The 24,535-nt window shown below is 34.2% G+C and overlaps 1 protein-coding gene across 1 annotated transcript in view; it reads left to right on the forward strand.

Moving 5' to 3' along the window:
• The window catches only part of Klhl4 (kelch like family member 4), a 215,046-nt gene that overhangs the window by 115,761 nt on the left and 74,750 nt on the right, over positions 1 to 24,535 (forward strand). The gene's annotated exons all lie outside the window — the stretch shown is intronic.

The following is a 24,535-nucleotide window of genomic DNA, read 5'->3' on the forward strand; positions in this document are numbered from 1 at the left end:
GTCATGGAAAACATATTAATATTATGACTTGAATATACTACCAATTTATTAGTCATGAAAATGTTTAGGTTTTTGACAAAAGGGTAGGACTGAGGCAAAATTTGGTCTTTTGAGATGGAATGTGATATGGGGTAGTACTGCTTACTCCATGGCTTATGAGAAATAATCATCAAAATAGCCAGATTGAGGCAGGGAGACACAAGCGCAAATATGGTGAAATGAGAATCAGACATCTTGGGATGAAATGCTTATTGCACCATTTATAATCAGGGTAACCTGAAAAACATGTCTTCGAACTTCTTTCTTTCTTTCAGTTTTCTCACATTTATAATGTAAAACATAGTATCTCATGCAATATCACCACCCCTTTGTCCAAAGACCTTGCTTGATTCCCAATATCAAGCTGGTATACTTATATGAAAGCCATTGATATAGATAGCTTAATAAGAATTAAATCTGTATTATGATAAAATATCTGTAATAATAATCATGAATAAATCATATTTAAGAGCATTTAAAAATGCATCTTTTCACATAACTGAGGTTGTCTGGAACATTCAGAGGAGATCTTGTTTTAATCTTCTGCTTAAACCTAAAAAAAGAAAACAAAACATGAGTATCTGTCATATCATGGCAAGCAGGAAATGCCAAAGATGTGACCTTCCCCTGGAAACACATGACACCTATTGTTGACAGTGGAAATCTGGGAGCCTGTATAGGAAGCACATGAGCATATCTTAGCTATCATAAGGCTCCATAAGCATCCAGGTTTAAATCATCTGAAACTTCACAGAGGAATTGCTGTGTTGCAGGATTGCTAAAGTAAATTATAAAGACATTAAGCATTTGTTTCTAATATTTAATAATGTTTAATAATATTTAATAACCCTATAATGTAAAGAAAATGTACAAATAAATGTTTCTTTAATTTCAGAAGATGTGTTCTCTAGCTTACCTGCAATACTGAAGAAATATTGATAAAAATTCTATAAGAAATATTAAAGAAAACATTATTGACATTATATGAATGAAATTTAAGTGATTCTTCTTTTGAAACTTAGAGAAAAGATTTTCTGATTATGAATCATGATGATAATTTTTGTCAGAGTAATCAAAAACTGTACCTATAAGCTAACACAAACATCAGAATAATGAAGGTGCTAGTTACTCCAAGCAGTCCTCTATCCACTCTGCTAAGATACCTAATTAACTTTCCTGTCTGGATGCTCCTCTGGGCAATCTTATATTATTTTCTCAGTTGTAAATACTTGTAAGTTGAAGAGATCCAAGTGTAGCTACAGTCCCCACTTACTTGTGCATGACATATATACCCAACTGCCAGATAATTATCTAAGCAGATAGTTAACTAGGTTCTATTTTTGCCTTTCTACAATGCCAAAATTTATTGAATCATAATAAATAAATAAGGTAAAGTGGTTTTATTGAAAACAACTTATCATATACCCTTTATTTCCTTTTCTTGATCTCTGACTCAGACAAACATGGGTTCTTTTAAAATATGTCCAAATTTGGACTTTTGATTTCCCACTCTTTTTTTTTTCATCATAATGAATACTATCCATTTCAACTGTGTTGACCAATAATGAAACCAAGAGGGTCTTTTTGATTCCTTGGTTCCCCTCCCTCTGTTGATCCCATCTAATTCATTATTTTTGATACACACACACACACACACACACACACACAAATATGTGTGTATGTGTGTGTGTGTGTGTGTATTCTGTACTACATTAATTATGACAGGGAAATTCTCCCCCACCATAGAGCTCCTAGATTAGGGATTATCCTTATTAAAGTATTAGCAAGAGATAAAAACCTACAATTCCTGACCTCTATGGGCATTCCACCTAAAGCACATCCTTCTGAACATTTAAAACTAACATCCATGAGATGACAAAAAAAATCATGGGAATTTTGTGTTTCTGTATGTGAATTACTTACCTAGAATATACATTAAGAGCTAATATACTTAGTAGAAAACTACTTGTTTATTGAAACCTAGGAGATTCTTCCTCACAAATAAGTTCTTTGATTGAAGATATAACTAATAAGTTCACGGTAAATTCTTGGCAAAATTAGTTTCAATTTGCTTTGCTTGAATTTGATGACATTTAAATAAATAGTTTGAAAGTCATAATATTCATATTTGCTACAAATTAGATTTATATATTATGATCAAATGTCAAAAACCATTACATTAATGGTTCAAATATAATACCTTGTGAGAGCCAATTTTAACTCAAGTTAAACACTATTTTAAAGAATTAATATAACTAAATAACTTCAAAGAGGCAGGTTAGAGCTAATATACTTAGCAGAAAATTACTATTAAAAAACTCTCATAGGAATTAATTAACTATATACGAGTAATTAGTATTCTAGGAATATAGTGATGCACTAAGTTTTGAAACTTTTGTAGCTAGCATGACACCGCTTAAATCCTTTAAACATGCATTAGTCCTATTCATGGCATAATTAATAAATTACTTTTATTATACTTTTATTAATAGCACAATCTGTTCTACTTTATCAATAATGATAAATATAGAAATCTGAGAAGTATAAAAACTTTGTAATAATTGAATGATGTGATTTACAAAGCCCTACATGAAAACTGAATAAAATAAAGTTAACTCTGAAAGAAAAATAAGTGTATACATACATTAACAAATGTATTAATATATGAATTCGCAACTGTTCTTAATAGGACTGCAGTTATATTCATAATTTCTAACCACCCACCAAACCTATAAACACTTAAATGTAGTCATTAATTGTTTAACATTTTATTATGTCAAATATTCAAAAATTTTTATAATACATAACAAATATTATTTAGCAGTCTTACTATTATAATACTATAATTTCTAATTGAAATTAAAACAATTTCAGTAAGTCACAGTCAGTGAATATTAAGATTAACTGTATTTTTACATATGTTCATTTTCTATAAGATTATAAATCTTGCTAAATGGAACTAATTATATAGTTTTCAGAATCCAGTGTTTCTTAAACACTTTAAACATTTTTGAGTTTAGTTACTACAAATTCACTAATGATATTTTGGACAAGTGATATAGCTTTATATAATAAATATTATATCATAATTATATGCTAAGTTTAATGCTGTATCTTTGGAACTCAAACCTTAAACAAATTAAGAACATTTTCTTTTAAATTTTACATGAACTGCATACACTCTGAATCTTTTCTAACGTCTTAAATATAATTTTTAATTAATCATAGTTGGAAAATTGATAGACCTAATTAATCTCCTGCTATGCATCAGCACTGCATGGGACAGAAAGAACAACAAGAAAAATCTATGTCATTAAAGTGCTACTTCAAGCTGTGCTAAATATTTTTTGTTCTTGTTTCTAGTTCTGGAGAATAAATTACCCTTTGTATGATTATTTTTGGCAAATGTTTGTAGTTTCTTCAGCTTACTTTATCAAATGTATCAAAAATGTCTTGACTAGAAGTAAGCTACAGTGCCAAATACATGGCATGATGTGGCATTTCCCTCTTAGCTTTTCTTTTTTTCCTCTTAATTAATTGTCAAGATAATTAGATGAATGTGAGCAAGGAAGGGGGTAAAGAATGTAAGAGACTGAGAGAATTATTTTATGGTTAGATGGTATTTACCTGAAAAGAGTGTTAGAAATTCATTATAGATTATTTGGGGACTGTAAAGGGTATTTAAGTTTAAAGTGTATATAGTTGTACTCATGACAACTTAGGTAAGATAGCAAGTTACTCCCTTTTTAGTTTACTGCATGAGATTTGCTCTATTTGCAATTATTGGCTCAGAGACAAAGAGAATTCACCAACAAACCTTAAAATATTTGTTCTATAATTATAACTTAGAAATGGCCCAAACTGAAAAGTACAGTGTCTTAAATTAGTCTTCTCTCCTGGAACTTCATTTTGATTAAAATAAATTACTCACTATCTTTCAGCTACAAATAATTTTTGTTCTTAGAATAATGAGAGCGAAAAATGTCACTAAGTAGAAGGCATAGATTTATATATACATTAAAACATGGGTTCTTACTGGTCATAGGGTTTTTTTTTTTGGTAAAATACTTTCAGACACAGTATGACTACTTCGTTGTCACTGTGAGTTAAATTTTACTAGAGATTAAAATTTCATATACTTGGATTTAACAGTTTGTTGAAACCAAGGTAGTTAAAGCAATGTATTGAAATGCAGTTGAAGTCTAATAGAAATGGGTTTTTTTTAGTATGATGTATATCAATGGTTATTATGATTCGGAGTGTGTGTTTTTGTTTTTCCTTATTTTCAGAAGTTGCATGCTGTAGAAAATGAGTAAAATTGTCCAGTAATAATATTTTGTAATTATTGTTGTTACAGCAACAAAATATTCTTTTTCTAAAACCTTTATTTGTTAATTTTGGTGGAAGTTCACAAATTAGCAGATAGTAGTTATTGTCTAAAAAAATCACCATTATGAACAATGATAATAGAAAAATATCAGCAATTATTTATTTGCTCTTATTTTATATATAACAACTAAGTTGCCTTTATATACTATCACAATATTGTTATCTATTTCATCTCTAACTTAAATAATATATTGACTTTGAAGAAACTTGGAATAAATATAATATAATATAATGTAATATAATATACACCTGATATTATTTGTTAATTTGTTATTTTTATGTGTCAAATTAAAATTAATTATTAGCCACCATTGTGTTAATATATTAACATATAATAAATTTTATATTATATATTTATGTATATATTTATATTATGATTTATATGTTATATATAATATCAAACTATTCTAAGGAATGACACAAAAGAGTGTTTGCCTTATGGATTACAGTATAAAATTCATGTTTGGAACACATGAGCTCTTCTTTTTAAATTAATTATAATTAGGAGGCTGGAGAGATGGCTCAGTGTTAAGAGCACTGACTACTCTTTCAGAGGTCCTGAGTTCAATTCCCATCATCCATTTGGTGGCTCACAACCATCTGTCATAGGATCTGATGCCCTCTTCTGATGTGTCTGAAGAAAGTGACAGTGTACTTGTACACATTAAAAAAATAAGTAAATAATTGAAAAAATAAGTAAATAAATAATAAAAATTCTAATAAACAAAAAGAATTTTAAAAGAAAAAATAGTTATAATTAAAAGAAGTAAATGAATATTAGTCTCTGCACATTAACTATGCAGTTTCACTACCTCTCAATTACAGAAGAACTTACTTTGTAAGGTTTTTTTTTTTTCTTTTCTTAATAGTACAACATTATACAGGAAGATTTGCCTTTCTGATTCTTTGCAATAGAAAAGCTTCATTGATACATAAACACATTTAAACTCTGTGAAGATATAATTAGGGATATGTATATAGTCTTTGTAAAATTTCTTTCCTTAAGAATTTCCACTGACTCTATCAAATATGCCTGAGAACCAAATTTAGAACCTGGCTAGCAATAAAATATTGGAAAGAAGCCTATTTTGTAACCTAACCTTTGCTTTCATCTTTCCATATAAAGTAAGACTTTGATTTTAATCCTCTGAATATTATTTCTGAAGTTCTATCCCTCATATTAATTTATGATGTTGACTTTTGTATTCAATTAAAATATTGAGTATATAGTCAAAAATCATTGATGTTGAAATGTATGGATGTTCTTGCAATTAAATGAGGAGAACTACTATCAGTGAAGATTATTTCATGTGTCAGTGTCTTACTTCAATTGACTACTCTATAATTTGTCTAGGAAACTTTTATTAGATAAAATTGTGTTCTAGTATTTTATCTGATGCATGAAAATTATATACAATGGCCTGAAGACCTTATACAGAGTTCTGTAATAAATCCACCAGGTAGGAACTTCCACAGCAACCACAATACTCATTCTGTCACCAGAGGAATACATGTCCTATGCACCTCTCCAGGTAGCAACATCCACTCCAAATGTGACCCCAAGCAACTGCCACCTATGTTCTATCATTTGAACCTTTACAACACATAGATTTTTGAGTCATGCAATGAGAACCTGCTAAATCTAAAGAGTGCTTATTCTATACAGAGAAATTATATCTAAGCTTAGTTAAGCTATGGACTACTTCTTATACTCTATTTGCATATCATAACCAAATTGCTCTTGAATTGACCTCCAATTACCACTCAGTTGTTTCAAAATCTGAAAAGTTAAGATAACAACAGAGATCTGAATACCTATGAAGTATGGCAGGGGCAAAGGGCGGATATCCACACTAAAAACACTATAAATGACCTAATTCTGAGGTACCTCTACCCCAACAGTAAAGCAAAACAGTATAAACAATCAATACAATCCCCAAATTAATCCTCACATACTAATGTTCCCTGATAAAAACAGCTTGAATGACTCACAAAGCAATGATATCAAAATAAGAATTATGAATACATTAAAGGGATGCAAATAAGATAATAACAAATGCCATAATGAAGACCATGAAAACAAAGTTAAATTAAATAAGGAAGCAATTCAAGATATGAAAAGAAAATAAGGAAAAGTAATTTCTTAAATTTTCGATTATTTATTTTTATTGCTTATATGTACTGTAGGACATTATTATATATTAAAATGCATTCGGATTACTCTCCTTTTGCACCATGTTGAACCACTCCGATTCCCTAATCTTTTTTTTTTTTTTACCACATTCATGTTTTTGTTTTCTTTTATGTCCCATTTCCTGACTTGAGTTCCTGACTTAACTTCCTTTGATGACAGACTGTAATCTTGTCAGGTGAAATAAACCTATTGTCCCCAAGTTGTTTTTGATCAGTGTTTTATCACAATGGTAGACACCCTAAGACAGGAATCATCCACTAGAGTGTGGCCAATCTCCGCAGGAGCCATACTCTTAAAGAAAACTGATTTTATCTCCAGAAAAGGCTCAGCCTTCTCCACTCCTCCATGAGAGTTGAGGGCCTCTGAACCACTTTTTATTCTACTCACTTGAACTTGCACAGGCTGTATGCAGGCCACTACAGTTTCTGTGAGTCCATGAATGCAGTTGTCACATCATGTCCAAAAGACACCTTTTTCTGTGGTCTCCTGGATCTTACAGTTGTTTCTGAGCCAACTCTATTATGGTTCCTGAACCTTAGGAATGTGCCGTGATATAGATATCCCATTGTTGTCTGAACACTACACTAATTCTTATTTTCTATATTGTGACAAATTGTGAGTATCTGCATTAAACACATCCATGACACAGAAATATTCCCTGATGATTTCTAATTAATTTATCAATGTATGAGTGTAGAGAAATAATTTAGAAATAAGGTTTCTCCTACGGTCATTTAACAAAGTAAGAATAGTTGCTTCACATCTGTTTCCTGTGAGCTTCTAAACTATTGGTTCTTGGCCAGATTTGTATTACATAGTCTATGTTTACTTCTGTGGAGCAGGCCTTAAGTTTAATCAGTAAACAGATAACTACCCCTTTCACCATTGCAACCATGGTCCTATCATGCCACACTGGCCTTTATTGTAGTTTTAGAGGTTTCACAGTTGAGTATGACTGTTGATGACTTTTCCCCACAGTGGCTGGAGGAGTACATTTCCATAGGATGAGAGCTAGTTGTCAGGGAGAAAGCTTCCTAATAAGTACTGACTTGATTCTCTATGTATGATGAACAATGTGTGCTGTCTTAAGCAATTATATCATGTCATTAAGTACTGATGTGTGAAAAAGTTTAATAGCACTATCTTATTGGTTTTGGAGTTCTTTAGGATACCGTTGACCAGAAACTTACAGGAAAATATCCCACAAATGGCATACCTGGCATTGGTCTTTTTATTTGGTGATTTTTATTTCATTTGGTAAATTACTGGGATTGTCATAATTTCTCTAGCAAGGTAATGCTAATTAGATTATATTGTATGAATATACATTCATATATATACATACATATATGTGTGTATATTCATTTATTATAATAGTAGGAGTCTACATCGCTTTTCCCTTGTACAGTATTAGTCAGAGTTCAAAATATAAATCAATTTGGCAGTTTCTTAGAACACTTTAGAAAAGTATGTTTTCAGAGGACCAAAAGCCTCTCCTCACATTGATGCCCAACAAGGCTGTCCTCTGCTACATATGGAACTGGAGCCACAAGTCCGTTCAAAAATTTTATTTTACAGATGGTTGTGAACCACCGTGCTGTTGCTAGGAATTGAACTCATGACCTTTACAAGGGCAGCCGGTGCTCTTAACCATTGAAGGCACAATGCACCAATATAGGGGAATTTGAGGATGGAGAGGCATGAGTGGGTGGGAGGATGGGGGGATATCCTCATAGAAGCAGGAGAGGGCATGGGATAGGGGGTTTCTGTGAGGAGAGGAAATTAGGAAATGGGATAACATTTGAAATGTAAATAAAGAAAATATACATACCAAAAAGGTGAAAAATGTAAACAAATAAAATAACCAATAAAAATATAGAAAAAAAATTAAAGTGAGAGCTTTTATAAAGTATTTTTATTTACTTCAGTGGTTTTAATGAAATGGTCCCCACAGGCTCAAAGGAAGCAACACAGTTTGAAAAAATTAGGACTGTGGCCTTGTTGGAATAGGTGCAGACTTTTTGGAGGAAGTGAGTTACTGGGGATGGGGTTTCAAGTTTCAGAAGCTCAAGCCAGGCCCACTGTATCTCTTTCTGCTGCCTGCCAATCTAGATGTAGAACTTTCAGCTTCCTCTTCAGCACCATGTCTAACTGTGTGCATCCATGCTTTCTTCCATGATGATAGTAGACTTTACCTCTGAACCTATAAGGCCACTCCAATTAAATGTTTTCCTTTCAATAGTTACCATGGACATTTATCTTTACAACAATTGAAACCCTCAGTTAGTGACAAGAAATATTTAACAAAGTAGTTTTAATTTAAATTATTTTCATAATTAAAAATTATATAAAGGAAAGTATGGAAATAGTAATTCTTTACTTTAATAAATATGCTTGTGAATAAAATATGTGGTGAATAAAATACCAATGTATAGAATGGAAAGAGTTTTTAAATAATATATTTTCAAATATAAATGTTATCATAAAATAATATCCAAAATTAAAATAATCTCAGAATATTATTTTTACTCTAAAACAATTTAAGTATTACAAATATCAATGTATCTTGAAGAGATATAATTGGCACACAACTAATTATAAACCATGAAATCTAAAACTAATGAGTATGACATTTACACTTTTATAAAAGTCAAATGTAATTCTTAACCATTTTCCAGATTAAATGAAAAAAATATCATTATCCTTACTAATGGTTATTTTTCAATGTGTATTTGATTATGAGAAATATTATAGAAGCTTCCAAAAAATTTCATATATATATATAGTTTAAAAACCAGTTACCCTATAATATGGGGCAATGCCTTTTAGAAACCACAAGTATAAAAAAAACCAGTAATGGATATAGGATAAATCTTTTTAATTTGTTGATCAATGATGCCCTATAGACACACCTCCAAATAAAACAGACTATTCCATTTCTCCTGGTTTCCCTCCAGTAAAGTCATATTTCAGAACACACCACATATCTGAATCTTAGGGCATGAAGAAATCAAGTTAGTACTTGATTTCCGTAAGCCCCATTTCTACTAAATAGCTTTCAAAGAATTAAAAGGTTATGAGCATGCATGCTACCATGGTGAGAAGAGGAATTGATAGTCTTACCAAGCTATAAATTGTATGGTCTATAGTAACAGCTGACCTAGTGAGATTTGCACACAGGTGCAATGCTGCCACGAAACAAATATGTGAATAACCAATCACTTTCTGGTTGAATTTAAATCCAGCTTCATGAGCAGAGGATGGCCTTGTTGGCCATCAGTGAGAGGAGAGGCCCTTAGTTCTGTGAAGGCTTGATGGCATAGTATAGGGGAATGCCAGGGTGGTGAGGCAGGAGTTGGTGAGAGGGTGAGGAAACACCATCATAGAAGCAGGGAGAGTGAACATAGGGGGTTTCTGGAGAAGAAATGGGATAACATCCATTGTTGTTGGGATTGCAATCTGGTACAACCAATCCAGAAATCAGTCTGGCAGTTCCTCAGAAAACTGGACTTAGTATTACCTGATGATGCATCTATTCCTCTCCTGGGCATATAACAAAAGGATGCTCAAACATATAAAAAGGACACATACACTGCTATGTTCACAGCAGCCTTATGTATAATAGCCAGAAGCTGGAAAGAACCTAGATGTCCTTCAACAGAGGAATAGATAGAGAAAATGTGGTGCATTTACACAATTCAGTACTACTCAGCTACTAAAAACAATGAATTCATGAAATTCTTAGTCAAATGGGTGGAAATAGAAAATATCCTGAGTGAGGTAACCCAATCACAAAAGAACACTCATGGCATGCACTCACTAAAAAGTGGATATTAGCCCTAAAGCTCAGAATACTTAGGATACAATTCACAGACCTCATGAAGCTCAAGAAGGAAAACCAAAGTGTGAGTACTTTAGTCTTTCTTGGATGGGGTAACAAAATACTCACAGGAACAAAGATAGAGACAAAGTGTGCAGCAGAGACTGAAGGAAAGGACATCCAGAGATTGTCCCAAACAGGAGCCATCCCATATACAGTCATCAAATCCTGACACTATTGTGGATGCCAAGAAATGCATGCTGACAGAAGCCTGATATAGCTGTCCCTTGAGAGGCTTTTCTAGAGTCTGACAAACACAGGGCCAGATGCTCTCAGCCAACCATTGGACTGAGCACAAGGTCCCCAACAAAAGAGCTAGAGAATGGACTGAAGGAGCTGAAGGGGTTTGCAACCACATAGGAGGAACAATATTATCAACCAACCAATGCCCTGCCCCAGAGCTTCCAGGGACTAAACCATCTTCCAAGGAGTATACATGGAGGAACCCATGGCTCCAGCTGCATATCTTAGCAGAGGATGGCCATTTTGGACATCAGTGGGAGGAGAAGTCCTTTGTCCCTGTGTAGGGGAGTTTGAGTGCAGGGAGGCAAGAGTGGGTAGAATACCCTCATAGAAGCAGGGGCAGGGGGATGTGATAGGGGGTTTAAGAGGGTGGGGGTGGGGTAGGACCAGGGAAGGAGATAACATTTGAAATGAAAATAAAGACAATATCCAATAAAAGAAATTACCCTACCCTGGGGCATCTAGTCCCAGCAGGCTTAGGCACATTCTCCTCTCCCACTGAGCCCCAACCAGGCAGTCCAAGTTGGGAGAAGGGGATCCAGTGGTGGGGATCAGAGACAGAGCATGACCTCATTCCACTTGGTAGTGGAACAACATGAACAGTGAGCTGCACATTTGCTACAGATGGAGTTGGGGAGGATCTAGGTCCAGTTCCTACATGTTACCTGCTTGGTGGCCCAGGCTCTGTGGGACCCCATGGTCCCAGGGTAGTTGACTCTGTGGGTCTTCTTGTGGCTTCTTTGACCCCTCAGACTTGCTCATTTCTATCCCCCACTCTTCTGCAAGATCCCTGGGCTCTTCTTGATGTTGGACTGTAGATCTCTGCATCTGCCTCCATCTTCTGCTGAATAAAGCCTCTCAGAAGACAGTTATACTAGATTCCTGTCTGCAAGCATAGCTGAGTATCATTAATAGTGTTGGGTTGCCTCACTTGGGATAGGTCTCAAGTTGGGCCATTCACTGGTTAGTTGTTTCCTCAGTCTTTGCCCATCTTTTATCCCTGAAAATCTTATGGGTTGACAATTTTATGGGTAGGTTGATGTCCCAGTCCCTCTGCTGGAACTCATACCTGGCTACAGAAGACAGGCATTTCAGTCTCTATATCCCGTTCTGGTATGAATCTCAGCTAGGGTAACCCTCATAGACTCCCCATATCCTCTCCTATTCCAGGCCTTTAGCTAGTCATAAGAATGAACTCCCCCATGATTTCCAATCTCAATTCCAGACCTCTGTCACCCGCTTCTCCCCATACCTGGTCTCCATTCCCATTCCCCTCTTCACCTCATCTACTACCTAGTTCCTTCTTTCCATCTGCCTCCGGTGACAGTTTAGTTTCCCCTTCTGAGTAAGATTTACACATCCACCCTTGGGACCTCCTTACTATCCAGTTTTTTGTGTCTGGAGATTGTAGCATGATTATCCTGCACTTACACTTTATTTTCTACTATGGATATAAATGTTAATCCATGTTCAACTGCTCTATTTTAAATAACTAGGCTTTGAACCAGACTAATTACTGATCAGTTAATGTCCATCAATGGATAGTGACAATTTTGTATTTACATACAATGGAATTTTATGCAGCTGTAAAAAAAAAAATATGGAATTGCTGGTAAATGAATCAAGTGAGAAAATGTTCTAGTGAGTGAAGTAAGCCAGGTACAAAAAACCTTCATGTTATAATCAATCTTTGGATTTTTTATTATTTTATTTATTTACATTTCAAATGTTGTCTCCATTCCTGGTCTACATTATGTCAAAAGAAATATGCTTGTGTTAATTTTCCATCTCCTTTGTCTGAAAGAAGTTACTCCCCCACCTACCTATCCACTCTGACCTCACCCCTCTAGCATCCCTCTTTGCTGGGGTAACAAGCCTCCACAGGCCCAAGAACCTCCCCTCCCATTGATGCTAGATAAGGCCTCTGCTACATATGTAGCTGGATCCATGGACCCACCCATGTGTGCTCTTTGGTTGGTAGTTTAGTCCCTGGAAGCTCTAGGGTGTCTGGTTAGTTGATATTGTTCTTCCTATAGGGTTGCAGTCCCCTTTAGCTTCTTCAGTTCTTCCCCTAGATAGTCCATTGGATTTCCTAGAAGTAGTCAGATGGTTGGCTGTGAGTGTCTGTATCTGTCTTACTAGGTACTGGTAGATCCTTGCTGATATCATCCCTTTCTGGCATCCTGTCTTGATCTTTAGAGGTATATATTTAACTAGGAGTACTCATAGAACTCAGGAACCAAGAAATTACTATTGTTTTTGCAGAATGAGGTGAAAGATCTTAAGGACAGGGTAAGAAGAGTGCAGATGATATGAAGGGAAAAGAATAATGGGGAGAGAGATGGAAAGGTAGGACAGAGGAAGGTATTGGGGGAGGGAAAATTAACACAAGCATATTTCTTTTGACATAATAACCTTCAAGTTGATTCATGTATTCACAAATTATAGGACATTTGTATGGACAAGAACTATTCTATCCATAGTTTCCACAACTATTCATCATTTGACATATACTAAAACTGTTTCTGTTTCTGGGAATAAACTCATGAATATGATCAGTTTGTGAAAATACATGTGATAATGGGGAAATAACTGCTAACAAGTAAATTCCTCAAGAAGATGAACTAGACACTCCTGATATTTCATAATGGACTAAAATAATAATTAACAATATTTGATACTAGCAAAACTTATTTGTGAAGAAAAGTCAGCATTTGAAAATATGACGTTAGCTTACTCCAATGCAAGAACATACTCATTATAAGAAAAAACTAAGCTTCAGGATTATGCAAACCTAGAAAGCTGCAGCTCTCTTTCCTTACTGAGTTTAGAAAAATTAACCACTAGCTTTACATTAGGTCAGACTCGAGACCTAAGTTTTCACATAAATTTTCAGCATAATGATAAAATTTGCCAAAAATATATTGCCAGAGTGCATTGAAAAGATCCTGTTGAAAATGCTTATGAAATACTTAGTACACTATCTTCTGGTACAGAGTTAAAATTAATTAAATGTCATTGAGGTCTTGATTCATGATATTCTTTCAGATTGATTCTAACAAGGGTTGCTAATAATGATCTTTTAATTATTTCAGTATATAGTTGATGGACAGTTACTTAAAAATATTGAAATAGTACATGCCCTTGAATTTTGTAGTTCAAAGGATGAGTGGTGGTGAGTTTAAGATGACCCTCTTAAGGATGCTTGTTAAATATCTTCATATTTTCAAAATATTTCAATATGTTTCAATTTTAATTATATAGTAGAATTTAATTTTAATGTGATATTTCAATTTCAAGCTTAATTCATATAAATAATGTTATTATGATAACTCTAAATTCTCAATAAAATGACATTAATTTCTATGGTCAAAGTTTTAAAAGATGCATTCTTTAATATGCTTGGTCCGAGTAATAATATTTGGAAAGCTCATAAATCTCTGTGCAAAACAGCTTAAGATAATTTTGGAAAACATTGTATACATTCTTCTTTAAAAATAAATTAAGCAGATAACATTAGCACACAGAGGCAACTTCTCCAAATTGGCTAAGAAATGATGAGAATGAATAGAAAGCATGATATTTTCTATGGTCTCTGAACCTGTCCATAGACATCGTAGAGTAGGTGAAAAATTCTCATCATGGAACTATTTCAACTCACAAATGATGGATCAATTAAGGTAATGGTAAAATTTTAGATGACTCTGTTATGACATTATACGAAAAAACATAATTATTATTTCTTACCACACATGCCCTCATTTTTATTTGCCTATAAATCATATCAGAGAAAGTGTTTGCATTGAAAGCTCATTTGCGTTACTTAGTTTTCTTTTTAAACCTGTTCTATGTTTAGATTGGGTGAGAGAAGCATAGAAAGAAAAGGGAGAAACATTTTTGCATCATCTGACACAGCATTTCTGTAGAAGTAAACTTAGTTCATTTGACAACTAAGTTTACTTAACTTATTTATCTTGTTATTTGCTTGTTTTAATTGAAATAATAATATTTATTAATGCTTTACACTTTTTATGTGTCTTAGCAAATTTTCTTTGCAATTTAAGTTGAAAAATATTGTATTTGAATGCTCTGAATTTTTGTTTATTAATTATTTAATTAGTTTTTGAGACATAATCTTTCATTAGAAACTGGGACCTTTCAATGTAGTGAGACTTGAAGCAAATCTAAGTAATGAATCCATTTCCACGTTCCCAGGCCTGGGATTACAATTGTGTGCTACCACACTTGGATTCTTGAGGGGCTCAAATACAGGTCCTCATACTTAAGACAAGCACTCTGGAATCATCTATAATCAATTGAAAACAGTAATTCTCTTTTGAAAGACATCAGGTACAATGAGCAATAAAATATGTTTTGTCCTATTACATGAAATGCTTTTGTTTCTTAAGTATAGTATCATTTTATGCAAGTGGAATAGCTCATTAATGAGATATAGAATATAAAACACATCTGATTACTTAGAAAGTTATATGTACTTAAAATTGATAACAACTGAAATCAGAGGTGAGATCTCCACATTATTGTTTCATCAAACACACTTCATACTATCAATACAAATATTTATATTTCCATATTGTACATCCTTTAAGGAGCTTTGGTTGCTAGTATTATTTTTAACTCTTTCATTTGAACTTTTATATTAAGGCTAAGATTCATTTAATTACCACCATTACAATTCGTTTATGTACATGCTTTAGCAGTAAGATTTGTATTCTCATGTGCTTTTGTGCTCCTGTTTGAAGTTTATTCAGCTGGACTCCAAGGTCAAGTAGGCTGTTTGCTAGGCTCTCTAGTAGGGTGTGACTGTTATTTAGCCTTTTGGTTAACCTTCTCTATTGGCTAGGTTCCCTGCTTGGGTGTGGTCTCGCACTTGAATTTCAGCATCCTTGGCAAGAGTAAGTTGCTTCCACAGTCAGCCAGCACAAGTTAAAGAAACTCCGCATTTGAGTGGTTATTGATAGGAATTCTGGTGACAGAACTAGCACTATGGGTACAAAGTCACCATGAAGTTCTGTGCACTAATCAGTGTAATGCCTCCTTTGATTTGCTTGCTTTCTCCAGTAGTATACCTGTATCTTTAACCAGCCCATCCTGTTTCCAAAACGGAACATAATAAAAGTGGGCCCAGCACCTCTTGTTCCAAAATGGAACATAATAAACACTGAATCTCTTGTTTCATACCTTGAATTATTGCCAGTGAGATTAGTGTATCTTTCTTGCTCAAAAAGCAACTGTGTTCAATGGCACCTTTTCCTCCTGGTGTTTTACTGATCCAGGTAAGAGTCTGTAGAAACAAGTGGATTTCTACTTTTTTTTTTTCCTAGCATTTATTTATCATTCTGTTTCTATGTTCTCCTGTGATTCTCTGGCCCTACCCCATGTTCTTGAATTCAAATAAAGGCATTCATCTTTATGAATAATAGTAATATTTCTGTTTTATTCAAAGAACCGTAACTGTGGTCCACTTATTCAAGTCTTGCTCGAAGATTTTATTTCTGCATTTCCTAAGCTATTCCACAAACTTTGTAATTCAGCACATTTTCTCTGAACCTAATGTGTTTATGTATCTTTAAATATGCAACAATTCCCTTCTTATCTTTTCTTCATGCCTTAATAGTAATATGAAATATCCATGTAATTTACTTCTACAAACTCCATCTAAGTGCTCTATATTATTTTAATAGTTTCTTAATACAATCCTCCAAAGAAACATTAGTCCTTATTTCAATATTAATTTCAAATAATTCCAGTCTTCATCCTTATTGTTCCATTGGGTTTCCTAAGTCATTTGGTGATTATACTATCTGATTTGAGAAAGGAAATCATCTAATTGTGTTGGGTTATGTGGAATATGTCTGTGAAATTCCCTAAGAGAATACTAAATAGAAATGTTTTGAATGATGTAGATTTCAGAAAATATTCATAAAATTAATTATCTCTTAACAATAAGGAAGAGTAATAAAAAATAGAACTCTCTATAGAGATCTATTATTAACTGGAATGATGATTGCATTATTGAAGCAATACTAATGAGGTGACCTAGAATGATTCAAAGGCCAAATTTTGCATCATTTTTAGGTTATTTCACAACGATAAAGTGTGATAGGATTCTTTTAAAATGTCTTTATTAGCATATGTTTAGTTTAACAATTGAAATGATGGGTTTCTTTTATAACATTTTTGAACAAGTATGTCATACACTTTTAGGGCACATAATGTTTTCCTAAGTTTGACTTACTTCATCTAAATTTATCATTTCTCTTTTCTTTCACATTCCTGAAAATTATGTAATTTCATTGTCCCAAAGAAAAGGTGGTCTTTGTAAACAATGATGTTTTATCTATCCATAAATTGTTCTGTAATTCTAATGATAATTGTTTACAGTAAGATTCCGTGTTTGTGTGCATATTTGACATCTTGAAAACATAGGGAAAGCATGGTTATTTGATATGTTAGCTTAAAGTTCAATCAATTCTATCTTTTTTGGCTACTGTGTGTATTAGCTTTTAATTTCTTTGGGGAAAGTAAAAGGTATATAGATAAGTAATTCATAAAATAAGTGAAGAAATAAGAAGTATTTAGAGAGCATGACTGTGCTAAATGGAACCTTTAAGATGTTGATTATTTTACATTTTATCAAAGCACATCTTTGAAAATGTCACATAACAAGCTCTGAACTTTCTTATAATGAGAATGAAGGCAATATTCTTACAAAAACCTACTGAAAGCCACTTATGTGTATTATAAGGATAAAGAAATCCTGGTGTCAAAAGAGAGATTAGTAATCATGGATTACTAAATGAGTATGAGATAAGTCCTGAAGGACAAATCTTGAGTTGTTTACAATGGAAATATTGTGTTTTAAAATAAAAGAAAGCAGTGTGCATACATATGAAAAGTTGATAAGAAATGTTGTATTGTTCACTAATGTGCTTGGAATTGAGAATCCTAAATAGGAAATTTCAAGTGATATAAGTGAATAACTACACATTTTCGGTTCCCACAATGTACAAGGAAGTAAAAGGACCAGAATAATCTTGATTGTTGTCCATTTAGTGCTTGTTTATACACGTTGATCTTTAATTTTACTTGAATTCTCTCCTCTCTCACTGATCAGTATTACTTTAAAAGTTTAGCTAGTGTTATAAACCTAAGGGACCAATGGAGATCAATCTCAAGCCATTGTTGTTTCCATTTTTTTTTTTTATGGAACATGTTTTTGGTTCCACATTTTCAAATTAATTTGAGACCAGCCTTTTAAGTGGAGAAACTGAAACATTATACCCCATAACATACTTTGCTGCCACACATGAACAATAACAGAGCCAGCTTCCACAGGAATGGCTTTTTCTGAAACACAGCAAATTGTCCACAGCTTTTACTCATGCCAACATTTATCTCTTAATTTACTGTTTTAAGTTGATCCTCAATAGTCACAGTTTAGTGTGTGTGCAAATGGACTACTCGGTACCTGGAAAATGACAACTTTTACATATGCCAAGTCACTATAATATTTGTAATAAGTTATAATAACATCTATTACACTGCATCAAATAATTATGGTGTAGCAGGGTGGTAATTTCTGTTTTAACAGAGGGAAGAGAGAAGGAAAAACATAGCCTCAGCCATAAAAACCCTTAAGATAGCATCAGCATTGTGTCACAGTACTTCTTTCTCTACTACAGACCATATAATTTTATCAGGCTACTGGATGCCAATAGCTTATCAGCTATACACCCCCAAATTCCACGTATTTCTTAATCAAACATTCTCTTCCACCAGTGGTATGATACCATGCTTGGTGAAACACTTATGTTAATGTAGGACAGAATCCTCCTAATTTGAGTAGTTATCCCTTATCCCTTACATACATTAAAAGTTGTATTGATACTACATTAGAAATGGACCATATATGTTTTCTTTCCTTTTGTATTTCTCACTATACTCACTTCATGCAGGCCTGAGTCATATCTTGTCACAATTGTTATAACATCTTTATTCTGCTATCTTTAACATGTAAACGTGTTTTCATTATTCAATGCCCAATTCAAACTAATTTGTTTATAAATTTTGTATTGTTAATTTGATAACACTACAAATTTGTTTGAGGCATTTTTCTGCTTATACAAATAAAAAGAAATCCAGTAAGCTTCTGACATATTTCATGACTGGAAATATCATGACTTATTAGCTGGTACCAAAGGTCCATATGAGCCATGCCACTATAAAAAACACTTTGCCTGTGCAGCCTATTCTGGATCAAGCAATTGTAGACATTATGTTGCCTATACTTCCCATGACAAAAACTATGATCACCTTGCCATTGGTGATTCGTTGCTGCACCTGGCTGCTGCTACTTCAGAGTCAAAATAAACCCATAATATTTCATTCTTACAACTGAGCAATATCTATCTTAATTTATAAGATATTGTGAGCCATCTGAAGTAGCTGGTGGTCCTTTGCTAGAGCAGTACTTACTTTTAACTGCAGAACTAGCTCTCCAGACCCATCTTTGAAAGAAACTCTTTTTCTCTGTAGTGCTTGTGATTAGATTCATCATTTTGTGCATCCTAGGCAAATGTTCTGTCAGATTCACATCTCCAACCCTTCTGTTTGTCCTCACATTGAGTTTTCCTTCAATTTCTGTCTTGAAATTTTCTACTTTTTTAATTTCTTTTTATTCATAACCTATCCAAGAAATTTTTAAATTCAGATTTTAGTTTTGCTGCAATTTTCCATTTGTTTCTTTGATAGCATTTTAAAATTATTTAAGTAGTTATTATTTTGAATAAACAAAGTCACTTCAAATTTGTCATAAATTATCTTACCAAAACTGATTATGAAATATACACCTCCCAAACCTTTAGAATAAAAGTGCTCATATAGCATTGGTTCTATTATCTCAATCAAGAAGAAAAAGCCCTAAAAATATTGGTTTATTACTAGGAATGGGGTAGCTTAAGGTTAGATTTAAATGGCATATTTGATTATGAAAGCATGTGGAAAAACACTGATTTGCAGGATCAATATAGTAAAATGGCCATCTTGCAGGAAGCAATATACAGATTCAATGCAATTACCATCAAAATTCCAACTCAATTCTTCATATAGTTAGAGCAATTCTCACATTCATCTGTTAAAACAAAAAACCCAGGATAGCAAAAACTATTCTCAACAATTAAAAAAAAAAACGTTGGGAATAAGCATCCCAGACCTCAAGCTGTACTACAGAGCAATTGTATTAAAAACTTCATGGTATTGGTACAGTGACAGGCAGGTAGATCAATGGAATAATATTGAAGACTCAGAAATGAACCCACACACCTACGGTCACTTGATCTTTGACAAAGGAGCTAAAGCTATCCAGTGGGAACAAAGAACATTTTCAACAAATGGTGCTGGTTCAACTGGTAGTTCACATGCAGAAGAATACAAATATATCCATTCTTATCTCCTTGTACAAAGCTCAAATCCACAAGGATCAAGGACCTCCACATAAAAACAGACACACTGAAACTAATAGAAAAGAAACTGGGGAAGACCCTTGAGGACATGGGCACAGGGGAAAAATTCCTGAACAGATCACAAATAGCTTATGCTCTAAAATCAAGAATTGACAAATGCGACCTCATATAATTGCAAAGTTTCTGTGAGGCAAAGGACACTGTCAATAAGACAAAACAGCAACCAATAGACTGGGAAAATATCTTTCCTAATCCTACATCAGATAGAGAGCTAATATCCAATGTATACAAAGAACTTAAGAAATTAGACTCCAGAGAACCACATAACCCTATTAAGAAATGAGGTACAGAGATAAATAAAGAATTCTCAACTGAAGAATATCGAATGGCTGAGAAGCACCTAAAGAAATGTTCAACATCTTTAGTCATCAGGTAGATGTAAATCAAAACAACCCTGAGATTCCGTCTCACCCCATACAGCTTTCATCACTTTTGCTCTGTAGTCCATTTGAGGTCAGGGATGGTTATTCCTTCAGAATTACTTTTATTGTTGAGAAGTGTTTTGGATATCCTGGGTTTTCTGGTTCTCTATGTGTAGTTGAGAATTTTGGTTAATGGGTCTACTATCTCTTCCTTTTTCTCAACTCCTGCCCCATTCTTATTCAATTCGTTAACCTCACTGTATTCCTACCTTTGTTTCTCTTCACATGTATTCTGTATTTTTACTTCTTAATATTGTTTTGCATTTTATAGGGTTATACCTTTACTCATATATTTTAGCTGTATTCTGTTTACATCTATGAAGATCTTTAGTAGTGTTGATATTAATTTTGTTAATATATATATATATATCATTCCTATAAATGCATGTTTTCTGTATATATGTGCATTAACAGTATACATTCTAAATGTAACCTTTTTGTGTCTTAAAATAAATATACCCCTAATATATGCCTATATTTTTTGTATTTTTTACAAAAATAAATACATATTTATATTAGACTGTCTTGCTTAATACACTCAATAAGACATAGTTTTGCCCACTATATCACTGTATTTCTTTCTAAGACTCCTAGCCTCCTTTCCCTACCATAGTTAGTGGTAAGCAATGCCTTCCACAGCATTCTTTTTGGCTATCCTATAAATCCTCCCAAATCCACCTACTCAAATGTATATCCTCTCTTTTTTTAAACATCAAGATCAATTTATCATATCTACATCTTTTTGAATATGTGGCCTTTCTGCTTGACCATGGTCATCCTACTAGGGGCCTTCCCCCAAAACTAATTTTCCCTCTCCCAGAAGCTATTGCCAATAGCTTCTTGTCTAGGTGTATGACTTTTTATTCCTTCCTACTCTCTCCGTGCTGTGAGTTCATATGTGTAAGTCCTTTCTGTGTCCTGAAAACACTATTTCCTTATTTTCATCAAATGTTTCCTACTTATTATTCCAATTTTTATGCTTCATCCTCTGTAATGATTCCTGAACCTTGGAAGGATGAGGTGTGATACAGATGTCCCATATAGTCTGAAGTTTCTTTTTCTCTGCACATTGAAAATTATGTGTCACGTTATTAATCTCCAGATTCTTCATGAAGAAGCTTCTCTTTTGCAGGATGGTACTCTTAGTTGTCAACTTGATTATATCTAAAACAAACTAAAGGCCAAACAGTTGAGAACATCTGTGAAGGATTTTCTTGACTGGATCATTTGAGGTGAGAAGACCTACCCTAAATCTCAGCCACAGCTTCTGATAGCAATCTACATAAAGACATGGAAGAAGGAAGCTGTTTAAGCTTTGTTTGCTTTTTCTCACTCTCAGTGGTGAGGTAATCTATCCTGTTGCTGAGGCATGACCTCACTGGCATTAGAACTTATGTCAGGATTCCAATCTAGACAGAAGAAGTCCAGTTGAGATGACTAGCCTCACGGACTGATTTATTGACCTTTCCATCAGAAGGTGACCATTATTGATTAGCCAGAAAACAGCAGCCAGCAACTCTAACCTTTTCAAACCTTATTTTTAAAGATGGCTCCTAAATTCTTTAACCTCCCTTTTAGCCTACTACCCACAAGAGGTAGTAAGAAAGAAAGGACACTGCGGGTGAGAGGTGGAGCGGGGTCGCACCTGCTTAGAAAGGGTCTTTGGAGCAACTCCCTTGTGTGTTGTCAGAAAATTGGCAGTTCAGTTCCTAGGTCAGTAGCTGCAGCTCATTCCACTTACAAACATTTTTTTAGATATACCAGCAGTCTAGTTCAAGTTAGCAACCATGAAACTGCAGTGATGGCACTACTTAGCAGAGACAGCAGGGCTCACCCTCCTCGTGATACCAGGTGGAATGCCATAAGTTCTCGTCTATACCTCTCTCAGGTAATCAAATGAAGATCAGCAAAGTTGTGAAACCCACAAGTGATTCCCAGCTAGCTCTATATACAAGCCATGCTCAGCCCTGTCACTGTCTTTGGAGTCCTTATTATACTCCCTCCAAACATCACATGTTCTCTATGGGTCTTGCCACAGCACATGAATCTGTTTCAGCTGACAGCACTCTGGCAATCAGACAGATTCCACTGAAGGGGCAGGAAACTGCAGCACACTGCAACAAGTTTTTTGGTGCATTTCTCTCTATGGAGTCTTGAAAAGTGCAACTCAACTACACAATATAGAGCAGACCAATACATGTGTGTTGTTAGCAAAGACATTACCTGTCCTTTCACATACTTCCTTTAGCAGAGCATCCTCTTTCCTGTGTCTGCCTCGGCAATACAATCCTTCATGAGTCGGCCTTAGTCTTTTCACACTAGTGTCCACTTTAACAAAACATTCCTTTGCCTGTTTGCCCCTGTAAAGCACATCCAATCAACTTTCCAAAGAACCCTTAAGTTTCCATTTCAACAGCCTGTAAACTGTGCTATTAAATCCTGTATTTATTTATTAGCCCATTACAGTCATTGGGTGTTATATTTGCTAACATGAGGTGTCTGATTGGGTTATTTCTCTGTTACATTGTAACTTCATTGAAACACTTTTAATATGTGGATTTATATATTTTTAGGAAGCTTCTACAGGAATAGGTATCCATATGACTTTTCCAAATGTCTTCAATGTTATATATCCCTTCGAATATTCCTTCCACTATGCTGCCCTCTCATTCCTCCACACCATTTAACTAATCCTGTTCTATTATTTCCCTTTATAGTACTACAGTTACTGATTTATTTTATTTAAACTAGATGTATAAAATGATAGAAATACAAGACTGTATATATGCTATATTTTAAAATAATATATAAAAACATACAAATAATTTGTTTTTTATTCTAGTTTCACATTTTTAAAGTTTTCTTTATTGTCTGTATATGAGTACACTATTGCTGTCTTCAGAAACACCAGAAGAGGGCATCAGATCCCATTACAGATCATTGTGAACTACCATTTGGTTTCAGGGAATTCAAGAAAAGATCTCTGTAAGAATTACCAGTGCTCATAACCACTGAGCCATCTCTTCAGCCCTAATTTCACACTATTACAAACATTTACACAAGGCTGTCTAGGTGGCACAATGGTTTAAAACATTTGTTGATCTTTTAGTGGTCCCATACTCAGTTTCTGGTACCAGTGTTGTGGCTCACAAATATTTCCAACTCCAGCATCAGGTTATGAAATGCCCTTTTAAGGCTGTCAATGGATGGAGCTAGAGAACATCATACTAAGTGAGGTAACCCAGACTCAAAAGGTGAATCATGGTATGCATTCACTAATAAGTGGATATTAACCTAGAAAACTGGAATACCCAAAACATAATCCACACATCAAATGAGGTACAAGAAGAGAGGAGGAGTGGCCCCTTGTTCTGGAAAGACTCAGTGAAGCAGTATTCGGCAAAACCAGAACGGGGAAGTGGGAAGGGGTGGGTGGGAGGACAGGGGAAGAGAAAGGGGCTTATGGGACTTTCAGGGATTGGGGGGCTAGAAAAGGGAAAATCATTTGAAATGTAAACAAAAAATTATATCAAATAAAAAAAAGGCTGTCATGGGTGTCAGGGATATAAATGGTACACAGACATGCATGAGAGAACAACATAAAGACATTAATGTTTGTTTATTCTACTCTCATAAATTGCATCCAAACTGCAGTTTTCCCCCCTTCCATTCCTCCCATTTCCTTTCCCCATCTCCCCTCTTTCTCAGATCCACTACTCCTCCATTTCCCATCTTAAAAGGACAGGTTCCCAGGGATGCCAACCAAACCTGGCAGAACAAATTACAATAAGACTAGACACAAACTCTCATATCAAAGTTAGTT

Source organism: Apodemus sylvaticus, chromosome X, assembly GCF_947179515.1.
Source record: "Apodemus sylvaticus chromosome X, mApoSyl1.1, whole genome shotgun sequence".
Taxonomy (NCBI): domain Eukaryota; kingdom Metazoa; phylum Chordata; class Mammalia; order Rodentia; family Muridae; genus Apodemus; species Apodemus sylvaticus.